Source organism: Anas acuta, chromosome 3 (genome assembly GCF_963932015.1).
Source record: "Anas acuta chromosome 3, bAnaAcu1.1, whole genome shotgun sequence".
NCBI lineage: Eukaryota > Metazoa > Chordata > Aves > Anseriformes > Anatidae > Anas > Anas acuta.
This window is the reverse complement of record NC_088981.1, coordinates 2983805-3000499: the sequence shown is the minus strand read 5'-3', so window position 1 is coordinate 3000499 and position 16695 is coordinate 2983805. Positions and strand designations below refer to the sequence as shown.

At 41.6% G+C, this 16695-nt stretch overlaps 1 long non-coding RNA gene across 2 annotated transcripts; it reads left to right on the top strand.

The window, feature by feature from the left end:
- The first annotated feature begins 552 nt into the window (after nt 1-552).
- Nucleotides 553-16177, top strand: LOC137853209 (uncharacterized). 2 transcript variants are annotated; one of them, XR_011094324.1, is made up of 4 exons: nt 553-661; nt 2240-2356; nt 14815-15076; nt 15262-16177. It is a non-coding gene; the product is annotated as an uncharacterized lncRNA (long non-coding RNA). The 2 variants fall into 2 exon arrangements; XR_011094323.1 differs by having other exon boundaries at nt 14815-16177.
- The last annotated feature ends 518 nt before the right edge of the window (nt 16178-16695 follow it).

The following is a 16695-nucleotide window of genomic DNA, read 5'->3' as shown; positions in this document are numbered from 1 at the left end:
TGGTGTCTCTCATTACTTAGACATTTAAGGTGCAGAAGAGGCTAAGTTTTTTGCAGTACCCTGACACTGCTGTTGGTGAAGCTCAGTGCTTCCCAAAGGGCAGCTTCCTTCTCAGCTCACCCGAACTTCCACCACTGCACCCCCTGCCCAGGCCTGGACTTGGTGCACTTTGCCCAATGTAAAATGCTGTTCAGCAGGAGTTCGGCTCGGTCTTGGATGTGAATCTCCACCTCAGCAGTTAAAGAGCAATTGGCATTTGACCCCAGGAACATGCCTCTCTTTAGGGAGAAATAAAATGTGCTTCTATCTGGTGTTGATGATGCTGGGAATCAGCAGCTGGAATCACTTGCTGGAAGGTCTGTGAGCTGTAGTCCTATGCTCTTGCTCACAAATAAATTCCAGGCTGTTGTCACCCCTCCCCCCTGCATTTTCTTTTAACCCAGACTAATTACCCCAGCTGACCAACATTCTCTCCCAGGTGAAACACAACCAGCCCAGTTAACCAGTTGTATTAATTTGGGGCAGTCTGGTTTGAGCCCAGCCAGTAAGCTGGTTGGACTGAATCTCTTTACCTGTGCCCCAAAGCCAGCCTGTGACTGAGAGCCAGCAGCCTAGAAGTCAGCCCGTCTGCTCCCAGAAATGGCAGCTGCCATGTTATGTGGTAAGGCGCGGGAGCTTGGGCCCCCTCAGCATCAATTAGGCTGGTGATTTGAGACCCAGACTTGCCGTAATGATTTCAGAAGGGTTATGTAGATTGCTAGCTACACTTGCATGTTAGCTTTCTTTGACGGAAGGCCAATATTTCTGCTCTCGCTCAGAAATGATTATCAGATGGTAGGAATAAATCACAAGAGAAATCTTTGCATCAAAGCTGTTAAAGCCAGCTGTTATGTGGAGCTGGGAGAATATCCTCTTCTGTGGCGTGACAGCAAAAGCTGTTTGATCCAAATATGATGACGGTTTGGAGAGACAAACAATTACAGAATCATTAAGTCAGATTCTCAGCTGTTTGACTGATTTATTTTCTAATATGCAGTTAGTGGATTAATGAACTACCATGCAGCTTGTAAATCCCTGGCCTTTTGGAACTTGTCTCTCGTTCACATAACCGTGGCTGTAAGTTAGAGAAACTACGCTCTGATTAGTGGCATCTTTGCCCATTTTCACAGCTTATTCCTTGATCTTGTTACCCTGTTTGAATAGCTGGGTTTAGATTTAAATCCTGCGTATTCTGTAAAACCATTCAAGTTTAATTGCTTAGTAGGCAATTAAGTGAATATTGGTTAGTATCAACCTTCTGGTGCTTCTTCTCGAATCCATAACTACACCATGGCACCTTGTGGGGTTTATTTCTTCAAAGCTTTCCGTTAGGTCAGAACTGTTCAAGGTTCAGAAATGAACCAGTTGGGTTGTCCAGGTGTTTCCAGAGTCAGTGGGCATGGCTGTACAGCAGCTTCCAGCATCTGTCCTGCTGCCTGTGTGCACATCTCCCCTACCTGTTGTTCTTAATTCCCTGGGACATTCAGGGAACTCACAAAGGGTTGCAGGGCTTCGGTCTTGCTGACACCAAGGTGCTTGTCATGGCATATGGCCAAAAAGCCACTGGCCTGACTTGTTCTAGAATTACAGAAAGGGCAAACATGAAGACGTGCAGTCGCAGTCCTGCTTTATGAATTCAGTGCTTGTTCATGCAGTTGTCAATGCAAATTTCTGCCCCTCTCTCTGTTCCTGGGTGTAGGTCCAGAGGTGGTGTATAAGGGTGCCTCTTCAGGATTGAATCTCTGGCTGTTATTTGTAACTTTGTCAGATTCATAGAAGCATTTCTGTGATAACTTAGAAGTCATCTGCATTCAACTTTCCCCAGCTGCCTTCTGGCTGTTGAAAGAGAACACAGAAAGAATGCTCGAGCTGTAGTGTGGCTGGCAGTGTGACCTTATTTCAAATATATTACGTAATCCCATTCAGCTCCCCACTAAAAGGATGGTACAGAACAAGAGAGTTCAGAAAAAGATGATAAGGATGATTTAGGGTCTGGAGGAAAAAAATAATCCTTGTATAAAGATACTGGAAAAAATTGAATTTTCCAATAGATACATAGATAAATAAGTACCACATGACAACTAAATAAAATACATGATCTAGAGAAACTAGAGTTTCTCTTCTGAGTATTTGAACAGTGAAGAAGGCAATGTTCACTAGGAGCAAAAGATTGATAAGGGGAAGCAACTGCTTTTCCCAGATATGGACTGATGAATCTGAAGAAATTAATTGCTACAAGATATCATGGAGAAAAAGAAATCTGCTGACACTAAGTGGACAAGATATGTACTTGGAACTATCAGAGCTGGAACAAGAGGTACAGAGCTGTTTGTGCACTTGGGTTGCTTATCTGGAGTAGAATGGATTTTCAGAGACTGTTGAGGTTTTTTTGTGTGTGTGTCGTGTCTGCTATTTTTGTTGTTTGTTTGTTCTGAGCTTTGTCTTTTAACTACAAGCATTGGCAAATGGAAACACATTGTTGTTTCGCACACTAAGTAAAATGGGGTAGATGTTCACCTTCCACTTCTTGAAATATTCTACTTGTCATCTTCGGGTATCAGCACACTTCCTTCATATAGTGGATTTCTTGATTTTGAGCTTTAAATCAATTATTTGGGTAAGTAATGTTAACCTGAGGATTTTTTTTTCAAGGTGTGTTAAATAAATGGCGGGTTTGGAGATAAAGTAGCTGGTACATGGCTTGAAGTAATTCACTTTAAAATGATACATGAGTATTCGTGGAGTCTTGTTGAGTGTCTGGTGTTGTATTTGGAGAGAGATCCATATACATACGCACACACTATCTGTCTGTGGTAAAATATAATACATTGCACTGCTTGTTTTAGGTAGAATTAAGTTATATCCACTTTGCTGGTGGAAACTACCAGCAATGAGAGTGACCCCTTTCCTGCAGCTGATATTAAAAATGTTCTTTGATATGATGGGGATTACGCAAATACTACTTTTTTTTTATAAAGTTGAAAGTAGGTGAGATGTTCTGCTGTGACTGAGGAAAATATATTATTTAACAAGAGAAACTATGCCTGGCACCATTAAGAGGGTTGGTTGGCTTGAATTCATTTGAATTTTCTAGCATGACAGTTTGTGCTACTAATGAGGCGATATTGGGAGTGAAAGCCATTTTTGAGACTTGCTTCATCAGCTGTTTCACACAGTAATGAATCCCCTTAAAGCTTGGGGCCAGAAGATTTGCGTTTCCCTCCCTGATTGAATGAAACCCCTCACTCTGGCAATAAAGCAGTTGCAATTACAGAGCCTTGCTTGAAGGGACTCTGCAGTACTGTACACTTACCTTGCGGGTGGAGGGGAAGAAATCCACTTGGGGAGGAAAATGTGCACTCATTTTAAAGTTGTTCAGAAGCGGGTCTCTTTAATCACTTAAGTTTAAAGCAAATGCTGGAGAAGATATTCCAAGTAATGTTATATATGTTATGTGCTATTGTCCATGGCATGCCATCTTTTTCTCCCAAACCCATGCTTGTCTCATTTTGTCCTCATGCAGTCCCCAGTATGGCATGTCCAGCACATGTGGGCTCAGATCCAAAAGAGCCATGTTAATTTTCATTTGGCATTCTGAGCTGTTTCCCTGGGGAGAGTCGCACAACACAGTCTGGCAGAACGTCCAAAAAGAAAAGCCTTTACCCTGTGTCACCAGTCTGAATGCCACGTGAAGAGCAGTTAGATGATTAAACATGTGTCAAGCTTGTCTGATAGGCTGTCACATTTAAATCTTAAATCAAAATGCTATGGTGTTTTTTCCCCCCTCAACACTCTAACAAATATCAGGCTTAGCAAGGCAAGGAATGTGTGACAGCTCTGCACAGCACTAACACTAGCGAGAGCAGCTTTTGTGAACATAAAAGAAAAAGATTTTTGGCATTGTGTTACAGCAGCGCCATCGTGGTGTTTCTGTACTGTTCATTATCTGTTTTAATATTCCCTCTTAATGTGCATAATACCTGAAAAACAAAAATGAGCTCAAAGCAGCATCTTGCCTGACAACAGCACTGCACCGTGCCCACGCGCCCCAGCCTGAGCCTGTGAGCTGGCCTGCCTCTCTCCAGACTTGGCGTGAACCACGTGGAGCATCAGGGGTCACTCAGCACCAGGTCAGGGCATGCCACCTCCCCCTGAAAGCCCATAAATGGGGTTTTATGAACATGGGCAGGACGTGGTTCTTGGTGCATATTTGTCTGAGTGGTGCAATGACTTCTTGACTCACCTCGTGGCATGATTTGCAGGCTAATTCAGATTGTGCTTCTACTTGCACATGTGAAACCATCCAGTACAATTCAGGCCCATGCTGTGGATGTCCACACTGAAAAGGCCTTCGGGGTCGTTGCAGATGAGCTGTAGCATTCAGGGGGTACTGGTACTGATAATCAGCAGCAGCTGATATCATTTGATTCAGTTACATTTATTTCACCAGGAGCCTACAGATGTCTGCAAACAGACCTGCCATTAGATGTTAAATTAAAAATAAATAAATAAAAAGATCTGTTTGAGATGTATTCTGTTCAAGATGTGCTATTGAAGTATCTGTGTTTTTTTGACCTATAATTTTCAGTTCCAAGGTCTATTTGTTATGGAAAAAAAATCTCCTTGTAAGTTCTCTCTCTACCCTTCTGCTTTTCTATGGAGGCTATAGGCTACTTATTTATTTCTTAAGGCAACTAGCACGTTGTCTGTATAGAAATGAGTTGATTAAGGAATGTTCTTTTAAAAGAACTGGTTTGCTCTGAACAGTGAGCTGTTCTAGGAACACGAGTGTTCTTCATTAAAAAATCATTTAACTGAGGTTAATGGATACATGCATAGGGGAAGAAAAATCAATTGGCCACATACAGTAAATGATGCAGAGGGGTATCATGCCAGGAACTCACAACAGCTCTCAACTCAGATGGCTGAGCAATGTCATACCATAACAAATCTGCAAATCTTCGCAGATTTTGGGAGAGATAAAAGGCGAACCAAACATTTCTATGTAGTCTGTGCTTGAGTGGAGTAAGGTGTACAAGCCAAAATACAATTTCCAGTTGGGTGGCAGGGAGTCTCAGAACTTTTTCTGTAGCAACTTTGTCAATGCAAAACCAGTACCTGATTAACTGGAAACCTAAAACTTCTGAGGGCTGGTTACTTGGTTTGCTTTAGCAGGAAATTTGCTTAAGTCATCTAAAAAAGCAAATACAATTTTCCAGGGATTGTATGGGGCTGTGACTGGCTCTAGCAGTCATCTGCTTGTCCCTAACCAACAGCACTTGTGGATTTTTCTCCGAACAGTTGATTTCAAATGAAATTCAAGGATTCTTCTTTTGGTGGTGGTGGTAAACATTACTTAGATTTGCTTTGTGACTTGCTTTTGCAATCCTGCTGTTCAGTTTGTCCACAATACTAGATTTGAATGAGTACTTGTCCATCAATAACAATAATAAGGGTAATTTTTATTCCTGGATGCAAGTCCCTTCATTCAATGTGCTTTTAAACTGCCTCTAATTGTGAGGTGCTTCCACTTAATGGAAGATAGCTGGTATTAATCTCTGTGTTACAGCTAATTGTATTTAATGTTCAACCTTGCCCACCATTGAACTGCTGGAGTTATCAGGGAAGAAAACATGAAGTCTGCCTGGTGTGACCAAGCTCATAATGGCAAGCCCTGGAAAAAAAAAAAAAAAAAAAAAAAAAAAAGTCCCCAAAAGCTGGGGAGTCCCAGAGCATTGCTGTCTTCATCATGACTTCTTTATTACAAGTGCTGATGAAATTCCTGTCTATGGCACAAGAACAGTGATGCAGCACGTCATCAAATACTGTGAAGCCAATGCTGATCTTCCTCCTAATTGCGGAACAGCGGGAGTACAGTAATCCTCCTAGTCCTAGGTTGCCCCAGGCTACCAGTGGAGGTGCTCTTTTAGCAGTTTGAAAATAGCAAGACAAGTGAGGAGGCCCCTTTCCTTCATACTCTAGGAAGGACACAGCCCGTTAAAGGGTAGCATTCATCCTGAAGCTTGAAGGGGCCTGGAGTGCTAGTTATTAACAGATCGGGGTTTTACAGTTTAACTCAAAGTCATGAACACCCCTTCACATCTGGAACTACAAACAAAAGCAAGCTGGACTCTGAATAACCATCCCGTGGCTTTATAAAACAAGGGAAATGCAGCAGATGTGAGTAGTTGTAAACGTGTAAGGAAAGCGTTGTTGGCTCGGGATTTCTGGGAGTGTCTAGTCCTGAATGCAAAGCCCTCTGCAAAGGCGAGCCATCCTGTGAAGCAGCAATGTAAATGTTGGCTAGACTGTAGGAATTTCAGTTGTCATGAAAGGCATTGTCAATATTAAGGTTCTTCTTAAACTTATGGTCCTTATTTCCATGGGACTAACAGCAATTTGTTCAAATGAAAGCAAGAAGACTCCCATTGTTCTCAGTATGAGATGCCTGTGGTGGTGATCTTGTTACAGAAAATTATTTCTAATGAAAGATTATTCTGAATGGAAGATAACATTGATGAAACTCTAGAGTTTTCTCCCATGGAGATAATAGAGTATTTTGTTGGCATCAGTAAGGCTAACATCAAGCTAATGAAGGTCATACTCTGATAAAGATAAAAGATAAAAACCAAAGCCCAAATTTGGATGGATTTTTTTCAACAGAATAGAATTGTAGATATCCACTGATCCTTTGTGCTAAATTTGAAGTTCTTTCCCCACAGGAGGTATAACAGAAGTCAGAGAAGATTTCCAAGTTTATTTTGGGAGAGAAGTTGGGCCAGAGGTTGGAGGCAGCTCATAGTCACTGAGAACTTTCATTGGCAGCAGCTGCTTCCCTCTTGCCTAAATATTTCCAAGTGATTGAGCTTGACGTAGAAACTCCATGCGAGAATTTTCAGCCCAAATCGCTTAAATCGAGAGAATAGCAAACACAGACAAATCTGATACAGTACTTTATCATGCCCGACAGCATTAATAACCGGCAGAGATATCTAGGCAGGATTCTGCCTAAATATAGCCTCTTTTGAGTGCACATTATTCAGGTTTCCCGTGTCAGGATAAAAATGAGCAAAAACAACCACCAAAGATACTGGTTCAATTTCTAAATACTTTCTACTTTGTAAAAATACTTTGTACTAATGTATGTGGCCACATTTTTATGTTCTTAAAAGTTCAATTTCAACTATCTTTCTTGGGAGCTGAAACTTTCCTTAGGTTGGTACATCTCTAAACAAATTGTAGCAAGAATGATTACTTTAAGATGCTTCAGACTCTATCAAGCGTCTTATCTCAAGCAATAAGAAGGGCATGCTTTCAAGAGCTATACTTCCTAATCTTTAATTTTTAAAATTTACCAACAGAAACTGCATCAGAGACCCATTCTTCATCTTCAATTATAGAGGAGAGAGACCACCATCAGCAGGAGCCTGAGCCCAGACCTAGCAAATGACATAGCACTTGCTAGGACTGATGTCTTCCATGATTTGTTCACAGTAAACATGGCTTGAACACTACCAATTATAGATATGTGTGTGGTGTGTAGGACGGCTTTGGATGGGATGTGATCTCTTCTGCTTATGCAAAGAAGTTGTTTCAGTTGGCAGTAAAAAGAAAGCCACTCTTGGAATGAAGTGTGACTTCACTTTTTTCAGATGCAAGAAGAGCTTTTTCTTGATAGCTCCCTTGCCTCCTCCTTAGCTTCTTTCTAAACTTCTTGTCTTCTTTGTAAACCATCCCATCCTAAGTCTGTGACCTCGATGAGGTCGTGGCTTCACAGCTGTGGAGCTGCAGTCTGTTCAGGAGACGTGTACTCAAAGCTTCTGTGAGGACTGGCTGCTGCAGGAAGAGGGGGGTTTTGAAACAAATCAAAGCAGAATTCATATTTGGAAAATGGATTTTTTTGTTATTTATAAATTAAACATAAGCAATCAGAAAGTCCTAATTTGAATGGGGGATCTAAATTTTGTGCTGTAGACCAGTATCTAATTGCTGCAGGGTTAATAGTGTCAAGATGATATTTGCATTAGCTAACTATTTAATCTAAATGTTAAATTTATGATTATTATGTTAACTGAGTATATTCCTGATGAGGAAAAAATAGAATTTGACTCCCATTTAGTGCTGTTTGAATCTGGCAAACATCAAAGTACCTGCAGTGGTCCTTGCAGTTGGACAGGCTGAAAGTAGATGTGTTCAGGCTATTTGCAGTTTGGTAATTATTCACCCCTCTTCATCCACGTCCCACAGCTGCAGCGCAGAGATGGCAGAACTTGGTCTGCCCCGTGCCTGGCAGCCCCATGCTACTGTTACTCTGTCATTCTCCTCTAACGCTGAAAACATAAGGACACACTTTCTCCTCTTGACCTTCCCCTGCCTTCTATTTTGTCTTCTCTTGTGAGTTTGGAGGATGGGGATGTTAAACTATATAATCTGTCATAAGCAGGTTATTGTGTTTTGTTTGGGATGTCACTAGACTAGGGTTTTATATCACAGTATTTTCTGTTGAACTTGGTTTGAAAAAAAAAAATAAATCTTTGGAAGTAGAGTGCACTCATTTTAATAACTGAATAGCAACAAACCAAGCAAAACTAGTGGATTTTCTGCCACTTTCATAAGAAGAAAATAGGGCAAGTCAGCTTGCACATTTGTTTGTTTGCAGGACATGAGCTTCCAAGGAAGATTAGTTGATCTGAAAGCCTGAGACACATAAATGATGGATGATTTTCATCTCTGATGCTTTGGTTCAGCAAAGCTTCTACCCATGTGACTAACCTTAAAAACCTTGGACAAAATCATTACTCCACAGAAGTCAATATAATTGAGCTCTGGCTTCTTCAGCACAGGCAGTATATCATCTGCTGCATGCACGAGTGTTCCTTGCCAAATGGCAACCTAAATGCATGTAGCAAGAAGGGTACTTTGTGTTGTCAGTTGGCTATACGTGGCGAGATTTATCTACCCTCTGAACTGTTTGGAGTGAAAAGAATTTCTGTAGTTCATGCTATCTTATAAGGTTATGAATATTCATATAATCCAGATAACAACTGGCATTGCCCTAAATATACTTGAAGAGAAATCTGTGTTAAAACTGGAACGACAGGAGTGGAAGTAAAGTTATGTTGATGCTGGCGACTGGAAAACCCATCCAAAGGGAATATTTGCATTACATACAAAACACAGATAGTTCATGAGACAGTGACTTAAACGACTAAGAAGCTTCATTTTCACATTTTCATCCAGAACTTACTGATGAGTTATTGCTGGTATCTATACTTCACTGAATAGAGTTCCAGCTAGAATGATTGGTTTGCTATTGACAAGCGCTGAGGTTGAAGTAAATTAATTTAGCCAAGCTGATCTTTTTTTTTTTTTTTGCTTTTACTTATGAAGAAGAGTGGTGCCATTATCTAGGTACTTCAGCCACAAGCCTTCTCTCCAAGGGTCATATTCTACGTTCTCTGGAAGTGGTTTAAGATAGTTGTGCATGTACTTGCAGAATTTCCCAAAGAAACAACCCATTCTGACACTTCACTTAAATTAAGGGTAACTTAGGGTTAAATTAAGGGTTGAACCATTTTGGAATTCAGTAAGATGCAGTCATGGAAGTCACAGAGGTTACGCAACCTCAGCAGAAGGGATGAACCTGAGTCAAACAGCAGAGCAGGAGTCTTACAGCTTCAGAGCATATTTGTGTCCTGACTGTAGCCTGGAAATACAGCGTAATCAAAGCTACAGGACAGAGCTGAGCTCATTGTGTCTTAAGAGAAACATAGCTTGTAAATTACAACTTGCAAGCCTGTGATACCCTCCTAGTAAGGCCAGGGCTGTCAGAGGCTGGATAAGGGATGTGTGGGTGGAGAAGAGCCCAGCAGAGAAGGGAAGCGGCTGGTGCCTCGCTGTGGGCTTCTCCCTGTGGTGTGCTCATCCTTAAACCTCCGGCTGGCACGTCTCCATCGCTGTCGTCTGTTGAGTGATGCCACTGGATTGGTCTTCCTCCTGCTGTCATGTTGATATGCCAGGATAGATGTCCTTGTGCTGTGATGGTGAAGCACAGCATTTTGCAGAAGGGCAGTGTTGCTGAGCAGAGCTCAGTAAATGGTTTCCCCCTTCATTTACATCCCAGAGCTGCGTAGCTCTTGCTCTGCAAAAGGCAGCCTCTTGCCTTACTTCTGCCCTGACATCCCATCTGGTTAGCCAGCCGCACTGCTGTCCTGATGAGACGGATCCATTCTTCAGCTATAGATACCTCAACTGTTGTTGTTCCTGACTGTTCCAGTTTTTTATTATTATTCCTCCAAGGGGGATTACAATTAGTCAGGTATTGAGTGGATCCCGTGCCAATAAAGGAGATGTATTTATGTACAGAATAAATGCTGCTTTGCCCAAGTAATAAATCAGTGGAACAGTCAGTGTGTGAGTAAGGGTGTGGGTGAGTGATTAATGCCAGGAGCTTGGGGAGCCATTAGGATCATGAGTGCTAACCTTAGGTGACTGATTGACATTCACTAATCATAAACAGTTCAATTTCCGTACAATTTATTTGAGCTGATTGGGGGGAAAATGGTGTAAAGCAGTCATTTTTCTTTGTGTAGACTTTTCATAAGGAAAATCGAAGAACCATGATGTAGATCGTGTAGAGCTCTATAGGAAATGGTCTTGTTAGTTACTCTGCTTGGGAAATTTCCAAAAACATTTGTTGCATGTGAAGCTATTGGAAAGGTCAGTCTCTATCCTGCATAAGCCCCATCCACGTTAAGTGTTCAGTACTTTATTAGTGTTACTCTGAGTATTTTTATAGTGCTCTGTGGTTTGTTTTTGTGACCTACCTGTGCTATAGATTTTTGGCATATTTTTTAGTCCACATGTGTCAATAAAATGACTAATCTAGGCAGCATGGTCATACTTTAATCAGGGTCATTAATTACTCTGAAAAACACTCCCATGATAAGGGTGACAAGTAACAATTGCTTCATAGTTAGGCACAGAATATGTGTGATAGCCACTTATGTAGGTTAAAGAGTTTAACATGTAGCTGAGAATAATTGTAGTGTATGGTGTAATTGCAACGTAGTTAAGATGCATGGGTTTCTAGTATGAAAAGTACTTGATATATCAAGTGGCAATAATAGATGAATCAGTCACTAGCTTTCCAGTTTCATTTCTGATACTGTTTCAAGACCCAGAGTTCACAATGGTGTCACCACTCAGTACCTCAGGCACAGCTTCGCAGTATGCTGATCTGCTTAAATACAAGTTCTATAAAATAATAAAACATAAAGGCACACAGGGTTCATTGGTATTTTCAGCAATGTTGATACATTCAAAGTGATTTGCGTGCTTGTGATAAAACAGGCAATCCTTTTTTTTTTTTTTTTTTTTGAAAGTATCTACCAAAGACTGTGCCTTGTAAATGTAATTGCTTCATAGTTGCTTTTAACTTATGATAAAGTGCAATCATGTGGGGTGGGGCAGAAATAGCCCATCTGCTTTCACATTTCTTCAAGTATGTTGTATTTCTATACATAATGGCACAACATCTACCTGTAATTTTTATAGAAGATACTCATGAATGGTTTCCATCCTCGGTGGGTTCAAAATGTGAGCTTAATGCTTGCAGCTAGCAAAAATAAATAAATATTCATGCACAAAACCAATTTTGTGCAAGTGTGAAGGAAAAACAATCCCGTTCTCCTTTGAGGCAGAGTACTCCCACTGGAAAAGCAGCGGGACCCTCCGTGTGCACAAGGCAGTTAGGTTAGAGCCTGGTGGTGTTGCTGGTGGGGAAGCCCTTCTGCCAGCTGTCTCTGCAGGCTGCCAGCATTGCTGCGAGGGCAGAGGGGTATGGCCCAGCTTCTCCTGAGGCAGCTTTCTCCAGCTGAGCTTGACCTGAAGTCAAACACTGAAGTTTCCTCCTGGACGCTGGAGAGTTAGGTCCTGTGTACATTAAGGCAGAGGTACAAAGCTTGGGGCAGGAGAGTGAATGTGTGAGGGAGCCCACCAATTTCCAGCTTTCCCTAAATTGTAAGTACCTAGGTAAATATCCCGTCCTATTTGTAGTCATGTGGAAGCACCCTCTAGCAACTCTTCACTGTTCTGGAGACGTTTTATAAACAAGCAATTGATACCTGTTTGGTTGCCGGCAGCTGTCTTTAGAGTGATACAAAAATAATCAATTTATGCCAGTTTGAATTTGAACATGCTGAATTTAGAGTGGAAGGGCTCTGAATAATCAAGCAAATTAGAACCAAGACTGATTAGAAAACAGATGAGCAGAGAGCATTTGGATCTGATTGCTCGAAGAGCAGAGATCAGATTGATAATATTGTGTTACAGAAAAAGAGGAGTTAGAATAATAACGGAATTGAAATCTTGCCAAACAAATCCATCTTCACAACTTCTGGCAGCATCTCTGGTAAGCAGGAGCAGCTCAGGGCCCCGGGACCAGCAACACACGTGTGCAGAGAGGCAGGCTGAGAAGAGGAGGTGTGGAGGGGGCTCTGGCTGGCATCACAGCTGGGTGCACCAGCAGCCTTGTGCTGGAAGGAGGATGCGCACAGCATCAGGGGTAAGCTGCTGGTGCATTTGGGACAATGGCATGGAGCGCCCTGGGTTTTGACTTCTGTCTTTGCAGGTACAAAAGCAGTAATTTTAGTCCGCTTTTCTGAAGCTTATTCAGGCTGTTAGCTTTCTGGACAGTCCCACCACATTCCTTCTGGGCCTGCACTATATAAATCTTCAAGAGCCATTAGTGGAGCTGTGCACTAATTCAGTAGTTGCTGAAAGAAAAATGGAACGGGAATATTGTAACTCTCCGCTGTTCTAACTGGACACGAGCAAATACATTCCATTCCCTTGAAATCCTCATGAATTTCTTAATTTGTTTGGGTACAACAGTGCCTTTTAGTCTCCAAGCATCACAAGAGTTGACCTTTATATACCAAATAGGCACTTCAGTAATTTTTCCCCTTATTTTTCACAGCATGTTGTCGTTTGTTGTTGAAAGTCCTTTAAACTTATCTTACTTGGAAACTCAAGAGCTGCCTTCAATGCAAGAAATTACAAAAGTATTTAAGAGCATAGTTATTTTTAATTTACAGATGGAGTTGGAAGTGAGAGATCAGTTCTTAATTAAGAATTCCTTAATAGATTTTTTTTTGTGGTAGTGGGGGGGGGCAGTTATGTATTGATGAAATATAAGATAGGGAGTGGCCAACATACACTTTTGATTCCTTTTAATTGAAATACTACAGTATACTTAGTTTCAAAGATGTATTAAGAGTTTTTTCTATGCCTCTTGTCTCTGTCTCAAGGAATTTGGACATTCAGTTGTAGCCCCCCAAATGGGAAATTGTAGTTTAAATGTCCTAAAAAGCTACAAACGGTGTGTAGTGCCACCACGGGAAGAGGTTCCCATTGCAGGGGCTGCTGCTATACCAACTCTTTCTCTGAGGTTTATCTGTAAACCTTAGAAAAGTAGTGATAAATACATGTTTATGTACATTGAGAAGATGGGAAACATTGGGAAACCCGTTAAGTTCACCTTCATCAGCCCTGGGTGCAGGCAGAAGGCTGTTTGGGGACCACCTCATCCTGCTGCTGCAGACCCAGTACACCGTACAGCACTGGGAGCCTGAAAGCTCGAGTCCCTCCTGAAAATTCATTTGTTCTTAGAGCATGTGTTTCTGGCTTTCCTCCTTTGCAATTACTGTCCCAGGCAAATGTTGTTTAAGAGATTACAGAAAACGATTTTTGTCTTCTGTAATGTTTAGCTGTGTTTGCTTGTGTCCTGGGGGTGCTGCAGCAGTTCTCGTGGCTGTGTGTATGGGTCCTGTGGCTGTGAAACCGTAACGTTGTCAGGGCGGGTGCAGCACTGAAACTCCTGCTCTTACTGGTGAGACTTCAGATTGGTGCCATCTTCTCTAGCTGTCTGTTTACTGGATGAACCCTGTGTTGTTTTTTTTTTAAAGGGCCTGGTTTTTATACGCTAATCATCCACATAGAAATTGCCTTTTTTTTTTTTATTTTGAATAACCTTAGTATTGTAGAATTGTAATTTGAGTTTTATCTGCTGTTATGCTTGGAATAGAAACAAAGGCCATCTGCTTCTAGCTCTTTAGTAGATATCCATCATTTCACTGGCAATTTTGTTCGATATGCTCTTTGCTGATGTCTTTCATCTCACTAAAATTCTCTGAAAAGCACAAAATCAGTATGATTTCTTGCCTCAGAAACAGCAATGAAAAGCGCTGCATAATAAAGGAAAATAAATAAGTTTAAGGCAATTAAGCAAGATGGAAAAACAAAGAAAAACTGAATGATGTAGTCAAATTAATATGGTAACTTGAGAAAGTGTAACTGCAATTCAGAGCTGTATGGGGCTTAGGGTAAGATATTTGAAAGTCGGCATTCATTAGGTTGAAAGATTTGTGATTACTGTGACTGAAAACTGCAAAATAACAAGAGAGACCTCTTCCTACACTTACCTCCTCAGAGCTACTAAAGGCACTTTCTGCTCTGCATATGCTGCTATCAGGTCATAGCTATTCAAAGTGCCAGCACTTTCCCAGGTTGGTAATAGCACTTTGCTATTGGAAAGCATTTCTTTGCCCTCTATTTCAGCCATTCTGTTGGCATTGCTTTCTGTGGGCATTTTTTGAGGTGGCAGCAGTGGTGCTCACTTAGCTGTAGTTTAATGCACTTGAAAAAAGAAAGAAAGAAAAAGCAATAATCTGCTTCAGAGTTGTTATAATCCCTCCCATGTCTTCTCACCTCCAGTTCCTCCTGCAGGTTCCCATGGCTGGCCTCTTGTAAGCTTACCTGGGAATTCGGTGTGTGCACTCCTCAGCTGAGTACCGTAGGGCCTCACCTGCTGACAGCCCTGGGGAGAAAGAGAGGAGGTTCAACAAGATAACAAAAACCACCCCACTTCCATGACACTCACCACTATGTCAGTGCCTCGCTGCCCAAAGCCTTGGGCTGTTTGTCTGTTCTCCCTGCTAGCATTAGACCAGCTTGGAGACCTCTCTGCCACGCTGGGGTAAGCCCACGAGCCCCTCCAGCCTCGGCAGGAGGAGATCCCTGCACGACTGTGCCAATGCAGAGGCTCGCCCGCCAGCTTCCAATCTCTTTCTGCAGAATGAAGTAGCTCTGCAATTAATGAATTGGGATGCAAATCAATTTTCCTGTCCACTGAGAAGTTCTGGTCTTTTTTTTTTCCTTCAGGCTCCCACATTTTCTGCTATCCTGAATTCCAGCAAAAGCTGGCATCTTTGTGTCACGAATTGAAAAGAAAAATGAAGAATGTAGACAGGATCAGTTGGTTATTGTTAGCATTTTGCGTCCCTAGGTCTCCAGCACCACTTCTAATGGAGCATTTCTAAACAAAATTAATTTCAGATGTCAAAAGAAAACTAATTTCAGAGCTCTGTTTGTTTGTTAAACAGGGTTGGAACTTTGTATTTGGCACACACGTGGAAAAACAAGAGTAAGAGCAGACGTGAATGTGCTGTTCTGAAGTGATGGATTGTGCTCAGCTTGATGCATGCTTACACTGTTTGCATGTCTGCTAACAGCCCGCTCCTGAGCTCTGTTATGAATGGAAGAGTGAGGACCAGGGCACAGCCGTGGGGTTGCTGTTGAGGATGTGGCTGGGCCCAGGCGAGTGATGCACGTTGCCCAGGGCCAGCTGCTTGCCTGCTTCTAACAACACTTTCAGATCTCCTTTTTTTTGCCTGGAGGGGAATTAAAATTCCACTTCTCCTCCTTCCTTTGTTAAAGAACAAATTGCTGCTGTCTCTGTCGAAATCTGTCTGGGGTCAGGCTGCCCTGGCAGGAGGAGAGGCTCAGCCTTGGGCCTCTCCCTCCCAGCTGCCTGTCAGTTGCAGGAAGCTGCGCCCCTCTCCAGCCTTCCCTTCTGAGCTGCCAAGCCACAGCTCCCTGCAGGACGGTGGAGGACGTTCAGCCATGCCAGGACTTAAAACAACTCTGTGGCTTTTTTTCCCTCCCTGCACTGAGCATAGAACAAGTCACACTGGTTATATTCAGTATCTGACACTGGGTGAACAAATGCCTCCGAGCCCAATTCTCTTCATCTGCATTAAGTCATTCATATCGTGGAGGTTTACTTTTTTTTTTTATTTATTTTTATTTTTATTTTTTTTTTTTAATAAATAAGACCTGGAAATAAAATGATATCAGGTTAGAGTGGCATGGATGTGACCCTGATCTGCATGGCTGGAAGTGACAAGGCACTGTTTTTTTAAACGTTTTAATACTTACATGTACTTTTATGCTGCAGTATTTTAATATAGCAGTAACTTAAGGCTAAACTTATTTCTATGTTATGCCTTGTAGCAATAATTAAAGTTACAAAGTGGTTTCTCTTAAAATTCCATGTTTTCACACACCAAAGTTTCACTGTTACTGTAGCTTTGGTTATTGCTCAAAAATAGGAAGCTGATATTCTTGTTTTTTTTTTTTACTTAGTTTTATGAAAAATGACATAAAAAAAGCCTTGGCTTATTTCAAATCATGACCATCATAATAATTACACTTTGTATTACACTTTATAAAATAAAATTGCAGACTTTGTATTCTCACCTCTGACAGAGAGCAGTTAATTTTAAGCCTCTAGATCTGACAGAGACATGTCCTGTC